General features: G+C 37.9%; 1 long non-coding RNA gene across 1 annotated transcript; it reads right to left on the reverse strand.

The window, feature by feature from the left end:
• Positions 1-1212: 1212 nt before the first annotated feature.
• Positions 1213-9279, reverse strand: LOC144930895 (uncharacterized). Its single transcript, XR_013636370.1, has 3 exons — positions 9176-9279; positions 6871-6970; positions 1213-1281 (listed from the first exon to the last, which is right to left on the reverse strand). It is a non-coding gene; the product is annotated as an uncharacterized LOC144930895 (long non-coding RNA).
• Positions 9280-12069: the final 2790 nt, after the last annotated feature.

Here is a 12069-nt window from a genome sequence, read left to right on the forward strand (position 1 = left end):
GCTCCGTGCCACACCCCCTATGCCCCTACAAACGCAGTCAAGACACAGTCAAACCTCCCCCCACATGAGAGTACAGTTCAAAAGTTACTCACTCTTACGGCCCCCTCCATGATGTTTCGTAGCTTCCCTGGGTGATCTTTCTGTCGGCTATCTTCTCTTCTGGCTTTGTAGTGAGGCTTTCAGCAGGCCCAGAATGTCAAGTAGATAAGAAGATTCTTCTCGGCCCGGTACAGGTCCAGAAACAAACAGCAAAACGGTTGGGTCTGGGGCCTTCCACTCCCCTCCTCCGGGGAGCGGGTTGGCAGTTCCGCCCCCCCCCTCCCCCGGGAGTTTCAGCCGGAGCAGTAGCAGCGTCCAAGGGCAGGCGTGGGGGGGCTGGCAGCTAACTGACAGCCGACCAGCACTCGAATGGCATCAGAAAAACAGCAAAAAAAAACAAAACGAAGAAAAAGCATCTGGCCCGGTTGAGGGGGGGAAGCTGAAGCAGGGGCAAAAAGTAAGAAAAGCCCAGGCCAGATGGCTGCAGGAGAGTAATAGAAGGCAGATAGATTAGCCCCAGGCTAAGTAGGTCCCTTTTCCCTGGGTAAGGTAACAGGGAAGGTTCCAGAACAATCAGGAACCTTCTGGAGACAATTAAGACAGGCTGATTAGAATATCTGCAGCCAATCAAGAAGCTACTAGAATCAATTAAGGCAGTCTACTCTGGGCACCTGGGTTTTAAAAAGGAGCTCACTTCAGTTTGTGGTGTGCGTGTGAGGAGCTGGGAGCAAGAGGCACTAGGAGCTGAGAGTGAGAACGCGGACTGTTAGAGGACTGAGGTGTACAAGCATTATCAGACACCAGAAGGAAGGTCCTATAGTGAGGATAAAGAAGGTGTTGGGAGGAGGCCATGGGGAAGTAGCCCAGGGAGCTGTAGCTGTCGCACAGCTGTTCCAGGAGGCACTCTAGACAGCTGCATTCCACAGGGCCCTGGGCTGGAACTCGGAGTAGAGGGCGGGCCTGGGTTCCCCCCAAATCCTCCCAACTCCTGGTCAGACACAGGAGGAGTCGACCTGGACTGTGGGTTCAGAAAAACGGCCAAGCTGGGGGCTGCCATGAAACTCCAAGGCGAGCAAATCCACCAATAAGCACAAGACCCACCATGGTAGAGCAGGAACTTTGTCACAACACATACATAATCTCCTATACACACACACAAAACAGATCACTTACCTAGTAATTTCTTCTTTCTACAAATCATCATCACATTTGGTTACTTTTCACAGGGTCCCAACTGCCAGCCTACATGAGTAAATAAAATACATATCTTTAGAGCACTTAACAAATGATAGTATCTTGCACTGCTGTTGTATGTTTAATAAGGTAAAAGTATCAAATTAATTCTTATGGTATTTAGTTATTTATTGTTCATATTAATAACTATTGAATTAATATAGTTTTGCCTTTTCGACAACTAGTTAGATATTAATAATTTGGTAAATATAAATCGAAAAAAAATCACACAAATTATTTTGGTCCCGATTCTGTTCTGGAATGTGCAGCACTCACTGGCTTCAATAAGAACAACATGTAAACATCCAAAGAGAGAATTTGGCCGATATATAGCTGGAGATTTATTTAAAAAAAAAAAGTAGCAGAAGACTATAGAACAACAGCTAGTTAATGTGCTGTTGCTATGATAATACTAAAATTTCCTCATCTGCAGAGCCACTCCTATTTATAGCTCTGTTCATCGGAAGTATTCTAGGTATTTCAGCAGATCTGCAAAGAAGTCTATTTACTACAGATCAAATTCAAAATTTAAAAAGATGTCTCCCCCAACCCCAACATACACAGAATATTTGCATTTTTATTAAAACAGAAGAAATATTTTACTGTCTACTCAGAAGATCATTCAGAAATAAGTTTGTTCCAAGCATAGCCCATGCTCTTTGCAGCATCTAACACTGCTCCTCTGGCAAGCAGTATAGAAAGAGCACTTAAGTAGTAGTGGAGGTACCATGCTTTGTTGCGCACAGCACAACAGAGACAGTAAGACCTGCTATGACTACTGCTCTTTTAACAAATATATTCTCAAAAAGATGGAAATAGGCCCAAAACAAAACCATGGATGAGAAAATTAAAACTTCTACAGCCCAAGTCTGAGCATGGTTTTAGTGTTGGTCAGAAATATCGTTTTGTCAAAATATGGTATTTCATCAAAGCCAAAGAATTTAGTGGAGATGTGCTGGTTTCCTTTAAACTTTCAGCACAAATGTGTTTTGGGGAAGGGAGGGTTGATGGAGAGGAGAAAGAGACAGACACTCTACAACTGGGTTCAAGTCCTGATCTGCCTGATTTGGAGTGATGTGGGATGAAAATCTCTACTCTGAATCAGGCAAAGCGGGGACATGAGTCTGGTCTCCCATATTCCACTCTCTTATCATCAGGCACTAGCCAGACATGTGCATGGTTTTGTTTGCATTCTATACTGGAACGAAAAAAAATTTCAAAACCTCAAAAGTTGCCACCAAATGGAATTGTCATCATCCAGTCAACTCTACCAGGTTTGTCCCACATGAAAAATGCTGAGTATGAAAAGGAAAAGGCAAGACACTAAAAGTTTTGAAGGACAAAGAAAGGAGGGAGAAAATTAAAAACAAGAACAAAAAATGGGAACTGAAAGAAGTGAAAGCAGCTCAAAACAAAAAAAAATTCCCGCTGTGCCTTAACAGGGGAAAAATACAGGAATCCTGACCACTGTGGAGAGTTTAAAAGGCAGCCTAAGTAAAGAGAAAGAAATGGGAAAGAATGAAGGTTAGAAAAAAGGTAGATGGTGGAAGGAAAGAAATATAGGAACTATCCTTTAAGGGTTTTGCACAGATTTAGCTGAGCCACAATACTCAGCTCTTAACTACTGCATCAGCTGAGTTTTTCTAGGTTCCACTCTGCATTGTGTGAACTGTATCCACTATTATATAACTATCCAATTTTATTTTGACTCTTCTCCAAGGCATTGCTAGTTTGGTGTCGGTTATTCAGTCCTTTAAGGCATAGTCACTACTTTCATCTGTTTGGTTTCTCTTTGTCAGCACACATTAAAAATTGATATCACACTTATTTGCATGTTGCCAGTTTTTGTATAGGTCTTTGTCTTTTATGCTACTCCTTTATTTTTGCTTTTAAGCTTCATTATTGCTCTCTGTTGGCTTCATTTATTACCAATGGTGAAAACGACTACAAATAGTCTACGTATTTTTCTCCCCATTTTCAGGCAGCTCTGTAAAACAATGACACTGCTTATGCTGCTTAAGCAGCAAAGTGATAAATCCCTGGATAAAGGTATAATCACTGTAGGCCTCTTTGGTTCACTTCCCACTAAGGGAATGGCCATTCTCAGTAAATAATGGGCCTGTTTCTTCACTATTTCACCAGATCTACTCCAGAGAAACTTCATTGACCTGAATGGATTTATACAGGCATAAAGATAGTGCAACTGAGTGGAAACTCAGGTCTAATGAGTTTTCTTCAGATCCAAAAGTTTTCCTTTCAAGTAGGATCATATTTCTCCTACAGAATGAAATTTAGGACCCTTTTAAATTAGGATGCCTTCTAATGCATGTACTTAGCTCCTACTGACTTCAATAAGAACCATGTCTTTGGTCCTTAAATGCATTAACCAGGAAATCCAGTCTTGATACAATTCTGAAATATTGTTATGGTTCTCAAAGAAACAGCTGCACAATCACAACAGTATTATTTTTACATCTGAAGTTATCCATGTTTTGCAAAAACATAAGAGATATTAAGATCTGAAAAATGCAATTTACATATTTGAAAAGGTTGGGAAAGTGTAAATAATAGATTCAGTTTGCACTAGTTTGCTGGCTGCTTCAGTTCCTCAGCTGATGGCTCCAGGATAGCTGCATTCCAAAAATCTGGTGCAGGGAAAAGGTCATAGCCATTCCAAAGCCAAGAAAGCTACTCAAAGATCCCAAGAGCTACCATCCCATCGCTCTCCTTTTGCCACATACAAGCTTATGGAGAGACATTCGGATGCACATCAACAAGGTTATCGCACCATAATTGCCCTTTTGTTCGGGCTGGCTTTAGGATAAGTTGCAAGGTAGAGACAAAGTGAGCCAGCTTATGTGTCTCTGTAAATGATTCCCATAAGGATCCATTCTAGCTCCTCTCATTTTAAACTTATATACTTATGACCTACCAATAACTATGGCTGCTGACCGGCTAGAGTGGTTGCCGCATTGCAGAAATTTGGCTTAGCCCAATCTTCACAGTGTAACTGCAGGGCAGCAATTCAGAGAGTCAAACATGAAGGAGGAATGCACAATTGCTCGATTGGAGGGTGGCCTGCAACACCTTGCTAGATTCAATGATGCAGCAGTTACGTGGCTAAACAATCTAGATATTAACTTCTGTCACATATGAAAGAAGAAGTAGGCACAAATGTGAAAATTGCAGGAGGCAAATGTGTCAAAATTGCAAGAAAACCCACCACTGCCACAACACTTCCACTAATTATTTAGGATTCGCTGTGCCAAGTCCCTGCTTTTCTGAGGACAAGGCAAGGATGCTACAGACCCTCATGCAAGTCCTCAGTGTGGTGCAAGTTGACTGTTCTAAAAGGACTTCATATCTTGTACGTATGCATTTGGCATGCAGCATGGGATATGAATACATGTACACCTAAATTATTCTCTTTTTGGTGCAATAAATTTTACCAGCATAGTTTTTCGCAACATCTTGGGGACAGGTGTCAGCTTGTGCAGAGTTGTAATTTGGGCATAACACATGCCTTTTCTTTCATGCACTCCAAAACTCACATAAAACATATGGTTAATGAACTTCTGTTATTTCCCCTCCCTTTTCCCCTCAGTCATGTAAACTTGAGCACATATGGCCAGGGTTGTGGTTCGGGAGACGTTAGTTTCAGCATAAATTACAGAAGTTATAATATATTGACATGGCTGCACCATAAGCCAAAGCTAAGCCGCTAAATGTTAAACAGGAAGAAAACTTTCTAGGACTATTCTTATCTTTTTTTTACCATTTCCATTATTTCATAACTGGCTTAGTTTAGTTTGCATCTTTAGTTTAATTCACCAAAATTATTTAAGATTGTGCTGTTGACATTCCTGACAGTTAAATGAAAATTTAAGAATTGTCCTTTTACATACCATTCAAATTAAGGTAACTGAAAAATACAAAAATGACTATCAGTTTATCAGCTTCATTAATCCTAATACCTCATGCAAAGTCAGAACTTCAAGCGAGGTGCTGTTAGTCATCTGAAGTGGACTGATGCAGAGTATGCTCCCTCAAAAATAATTTTCTCTATCTTCTCTTGTCCTTATTTAATACTTTACTCCCCGAATTTAGGCTAAACGAAATTCTTTTTCTTCATTCAGTTTTTGCATTGGAAAGTAGACATTCCCACCCTCCTTCATCTTTTCCAAATCATTCTACTAAGAAAACTGTTTGGAAAGCTTTTAAGTCATCCCTAAGTCACTTGTTTTCAAAACACCTATTTTGCCTCCCTTGCTTTTGTACACTGTGAAATATGAATTACTTCTGTTTTGTCATATTAAAATTTGTTACCTAAATGACGGCCATCTTTAGGCTACTGTTTTGCTTTCTTGCAGAATTTGCAGGTTGCATTTTGATTTAGCACTTGCCAGAAATATGTCCACATGTAAATGTCTTGTATTAACCATGCAAAATTATCAAAAAGGTAATAGGACCAAAATATGTCACCATATCACTGGGAGTTCTGGCTGCATAAGGACTGAGTAAAAACTGCAGTATTTAGCCATTGTACCTACTTGTCTCCCCACGCCATTTTAACAGAAACTTCCTCTTATTTCAAAATATAAATGTAAAATGCTTGTATTTTAGCAGTTGTCATTAAGCCAACAGCATCTCCAAGAAGGATGCATAGTATATACAAATGGGCCAAGTGTGGAAGGTCCCAAACATAGCAGAACTAGATTATAAAGCCCACTCCTGAATGCTGTAATGTATGGGAAAAGAACAGGAGCAAACTACAGCACAGGAGTCTGAAAGCCTTGGGGTCCTGAGCCTGGAGCAGTCCACAGACTAGGGCTGCCCCAGAGCCATAGACATAGGTACTAGAACTTCCAGATTCCAAATTTCATGGCACGGACCTGGAAAATTCAAGAGCCATGACTAAGGCTAAGCTTTTGTCATGGATATTTTTAGTAAAAGTCACAGACAGGTCACAGGTCATAAAGAAAAATTCACAGAAGCCATGACCTGTCCTTGACTTTTACTAAAAATATCCATGACAAAATGGGGAGCCACTGGGCAGCTGCAGGTCAGCTGGAATCTCTGGGGCACCCCATCACCCATAGGGGTTCAGAGCTCCAGGGTCCCCCTGCCCCTGCATCTTGGAGCTGTAATTTTTTAATTACAAACAATTATGGCACCATGTTTTTAAAATAATTTTGACATCCTAGTTGAGTAATAAAAGATGGCAAATCAATAAGTGCTGAATTTAAAGGTTTTATTTCTTCTGACCCCAAGTATTTTCAACAGCTTGTCAATTGGCTCCAAAAAAATATTAAAGAAAAAATATGTATTTTTGTAGGTGAATTACTGAGGAACGAAGGAAAGCATGCAAAAATTTACTTCAAATGATTATCAAATTAGTGCCCAGTGTCATGTATTACAGTGAGTACCACTGAACCCGTTAAAGAAAATTTATACTGAAATGTTTCCAAAAGCAAGAGAGAGTTTTGTTAAATGGTGGCTGAAAACTGAAGAACCCTTCTGTTAGGAAGGGTGACTTTACATGTAAGACTAGGAGATATAAGATATAATCCTTCCATCCCTGTCACTGTCCCAACTTACCAAAACAATACAGTTGGTTCTGGCTCTCCTGCTTTGTGATGTGATATATCCCAAGAAAATCATGTTTTCTTTTTATCTCCTTGCTGCCAGATGTTCTACCCTAAAGAAAAAGAAGAAATAAAGGCTTTTGGCAAAAAGAATTTGGCTGCAGAAGTGAAGCCTACATTATTTATATTTTCAATAATGAATTAGAAGAACTATTGAATAGGTCTTGACAAACACATTCAACCATTCTAAGTGCTCCACTCTCAGGTAAAATCATTTCAGATTTCATATATGGTGGCCACAAAGCATGTCAATAGACTATTCATGTTCTCATCAGAACAGAAATTATTCCATTTCACGATATGTGAAGATACCGTCCAAGTCTGTAGCCATTTTAAGAGACTTTATTTGTGTGGCCTTTAGTTAAAACAAACAAAAAAACCCCAAAAAACAGAAAAATGTAAGAACCTTTCTTTCAAGCCTCTGTGATTACACATTATCAATAACCAGAGCAAAGCAGCCTGCGCCACCTCCTGTTTAATAAATGCAGTGGTCCAATGTAAATTAGTCTCCTAGCTGCTATTTTTCTTAATTTCTCCAAAAGTACTGTACATGTACAGATAAGACATACAAAAGAGACTGATTTGTCAGTGCAACACTTAGATGATTAAGTTTTTGTTCCATAGTCAAATTATGCCATTGCCATTATTCACTGCTCAAATGTCAAATACTTGAAAAATATTCCCTATTTTGCATTTAGGCTGTGATGCCACTAAACAATCTTTCATTCTTAACTATTGTGCCAATTGAAATTCAAATTTTTTCCACAAACAGGGCAAAGGTTTTCTAATATAGTTTAACTACTAAGCTTTCTGTTCTCTAAGAGCATTTGACATTTTTTTAATCCATTGCCAATACATTTGCCCTATTCTACTATTCTCCAAATAAACTGGAGATCCAATTTCCCGTAAAAAAAAGAAAAATGCCTGCTGTACAATCTGGCATTACAAGTCTAGTGATTAGACTCTTTCTCTTCTCTAAAATAACACATACTATCCTGTACAAATATAAAAGCATATGCTAGGTAATTACAGATGAAGAAGAGAACGTCTAACGTTATACTGACTAGAGGGTTGAAACAAAGCCATTATCTGAACAAATGGCAACATGGCCACAGATGTTGCTTTAACAAAACAGGGACTTAATGTAAAACTCATTTTTATATTAAATGCAGTTAAACTCTCACTTTTACACTTTGTCTTTATCTTACAGTTGCTATAGTGTAACAGTCACATAATGTAGTATCAGTTACGATCAATATGAAATTTAAAAGACTTGAACTTTTGTAAAGTTCTGAGATAAGGATTGATAATAAATTCAGCCCTGTCCTATAACACTATCAATCTAACTGGGAGCCTGATACAAACAGCTTATTAATACACCAAGAAGAGGTATGGCTTCCCTACAGAAAGCAACATGACCCACCACAAAATTTGAGATTATAATGATAGCTATGTTTACCCTGTCATGTTTTATTCATTCATAGTATCTCATTACCTGTCATTGGGAATAAGTCTGTGGATGTCCCATTTATTAGAAGAGACACTAGCTATTTCACCAGTTTTAGTTTTAGTATTTCACCAGGAAGGCTTTGGAGTAAAAATTATATTACTCTTGCCCGATTTGATACTTTTTCCATCTACATTCCCCCTTAAAATGCTTTATTGGCTCTGGGCGGGGTGGGGGGGAACTAGACCCAACTCAAATATTCTGCTTTTAGGACAAAATTGTAACCATAGAGTCAAAAGTATGGCAATAAAACACAAGAACAGCCTAGACTAACAGACGTATTGGAGCATAAGCTTTCGTGGGTGAATACCCACTTTGTCGATGCATCCGACGAAATGGGTATTCACCCACGAAAGCTTATGTTCCAATATGTCCGTTAGTCTATAAGGTGCCACAGGACTCTTTGCCACTTTTACAGATCCAGACTAACACGACTACCCCTCTGACACTTAAGAACAGCCTAATTTCTCACCACTAAACAACTTCAATAAATCTTACCTATTGAGGACATATTTTTATAAAAGGAGATAAAAGTCACAAGTCACACACTTGGCCACTTACCACCGAAGGAGACTCTTAGATAAACAATCATATTCTTTCAACAGAAAAGAGTGAGGCATTGCGGGGGGGGGGGTGGACTTTAAAGCAGAGGATTGAAAACAAAATAGTATACAGATGTGCAGAAAGGGCAACTTCTGCTTCTCCTCCTGCAGCTGCTGTCGCTGCTTTGTGGGTGCGTTCTCTACCACACCTGTTCACTGACACGGTGCCACAATCAGCGCGCCTTGGGACCCTCCTTTGTTTCTCATCAAGAGTACAGTATATCATGCTCAAAGAAGACTTCCATGGAACCAAACAGACCTGTGTGAGAGAGGAAAATATGCTACCAAGTTATAAAGGAAAGTGTTTATCTTTAAAAGCTTTTACAACATTAAAATTAAAAACATGCTGGTACCGATCTTGTAATTAATTCAGTGAAATAAAAATGGCTCAACAAAAACAGCCTCAAAAAGAAGAAAAGCCAGGAACAAATACAGTAATGATATAAGTCAAATGAATTATCCTCCCCCTTTCCCCACCTACACACACACAGGAGAGCAATTATCCCTTTTCCTGGCATTAAAACCAGCGCCTAGGTGATGATATATTTTTAGAAAGTATTTTAATTCCTGGAATTACAACACCTATTAACCCTGGTAAAGCCAACTACCAGTGGTACCACCTATACCAGAAAGCAGAGTGTGCTTTCCATATTATAAACAAATTATTTTAGGGTTCAATACTCTACTTACTTCAAATTGTCTCAGACAGCAGCTGTCAACTCTAAAGCAATGTTTTCTTTATTATATATTTTTAATCTGTTCAACTATATTTTTAGTCATAGCATCAAAATATCCCATAATTTTAAAACCAGTTACATGGATTTTTGTTGGTTAGTTTTTCCAGCAAGGTCAGTAGGATACATAGGCAAGCAGACTACCAGGCACTATGCTTCAAAATGAAATTAACAAAAGTCTCCTAAACACTTTACGGATTTTACCAAATTCACTTTAGTGTTCCACTCACAAATGGAGCTTGGAAAATTAGAGGAGAAGAGGTTCAGGAAATTGGGAGGAAGCATGGAATTCTGGGATTATTACTATGGCAAGTAGAGAATTATGAGGTTTTGTGAATGACAAGTGAGACAGAGTAAAATACTGTTCCATACAAGTCAAACCTTATTTAAATATGATCTATAGATATAATGAAGCCCTTTGTGTAATGTTTTATTAAATTTGCGGACAGATAGTCCTGCAAATGGATTAAGGCTTTTGCTATTTTGAGACAAATCTATTTAAACAGCCAAGATTTTTAAATTCCAAAAATAACTAATATAATACAATGCTATTAAAAAAAATTCTTGTGATGTCATTCCACCCATCTCTCTAGGGAACTGTGTATTGTCACACTGTTGGAAAGGAATGGAGGAAATGAGAATGGGAATAATCTAAATTAGGGCAGGGTGATCAGTACAGTTTGTCAGAATTTTAAATCAACAATAAAACACACACAAAAGGTTAAAAAAAAACCTGTGAAAAACCTTTACTGAAAATTAGGGCTGTCAAACGATTAAAAAAAGAATTGAAATTAATCACAAGATTACAAAATAGTCACAATTAATCACAGTTTTAAATGCACTATTAAACAATAATAGAATACCAATTTAAATTTATTATAAATATTTTGGATGTTTTTCTACATTTTCAAATATATTGATTTCAATTACAACACAGAATACAAAGTGTACTGTGCTCACTGTATATTATTTTTATTACAAATATTTGTACCGTAAAAAAGATAAAAAATAGTATTTTTCAATTCACTTCATACAAGTACTGTAGTGCAATCTCTTTATCGAGAAAGAACAACTTACAAATGTAGATTTTTTTTTACATAACTTGCACTCAAAAACAAAACGATTTAAAAAACTTTAGAGCCTACAAGTCCACTCAGTCCTACTTCTTGTTCAGCCAATAGCTAAGACAAACAAGTTTGTTTACATTTATCGGAGATAATGCCGCCCGCTTATTTACATCACATCACCTGAAAGTGAGAACAGGTGTTCGCATGGCACTGTTGCAGCCAACATTGCAAGGTATTTATGTGCAGGTATTCATATGCCCATTCATGTTTCAACCACCATTCTACAGAATATGCTTCCATGCTGAGGACTCTCTTTAAAAAAAGTATGCATTAATTAAATTTGTGACTGAACTCCTTGGGGGAGAATTGTATGATTCCTGCTCGACATTGTAAATAAGAAGCAGGCAGCATTAGCTCACGTAAATGTAAACAAACTTGTTTGTCTTAGCTACTGGCTGAACAAGAAGTAGGACTGAGGGGACCTGTAAGCTCTAAAGTTTTACATGGTTTTGTTTTTGAATGCAGTTATATAAAAAAATTAATTTGACATTTGTAAATTGCACTTTCACGATAAAGAGTTTGCACTACAGTACTTTTATGAGGTGAATTGAAAAATACTATTTCTTTTATGTTTTTTACAATGCAAATATTTGTAATAAAAAATAATAAAGTGAGCAATGTACTCTGTATTCCGTGTTGTAATTTAAATCAATATATTTGAAAATAGAGAAAACATCCACAAATATTTATAATAAATGTAAATTGGTATTCTATTATTGTTTAACCATGAGATTAAAATGGTGATTAATCACGACTTTTTTTTAATCTAGTTAATTTGTTTTGCATTAATTGCTTGAGTTAACTCCAATTAATTGACACCCCTACTGAAAACATGTTCCTGTTTCCCCCAATCAGCACAGTGATCAATTAGGTTTCAGTCCTCCAATGGAATCTGCTAATATGAATGCCTTGCCTATGTGTAATTGCATTGGCCTTAACTGAATCCCACACAGACACAGGAGTCCATGTTATTGAATTATAATGCAGGACTAGGATCTTAAAAAACTAGCAGGAAAGAAGAACAGGAAGAAAGATGGGGGAGTTGCAAAAAAAAAAAAGGAAAAAATAAATATCTGATTTGGACATGGGCGGGGAGGGAGAAGAACTATGGTACATAAAAATGACATGGAGGGAGGAAAGTCTCAAAGTTCTCAGAAACTAAATTTAAACATCCAAACTTTG

Source organism: Lepidochelys kempii, chromosome 10, assembly GCF_965140285.1.
Source record: "Lepidochelys kempii isolate rLepKem1 chromosome 10, rLepKem1.hap1, whole genome shotgun sequence".
Lineage (NCBI taxonomy): Eukaryota > Metazoa > Chordata > Testudines > Cheloniidae > Lepidochelys > Lepidochelys kempii.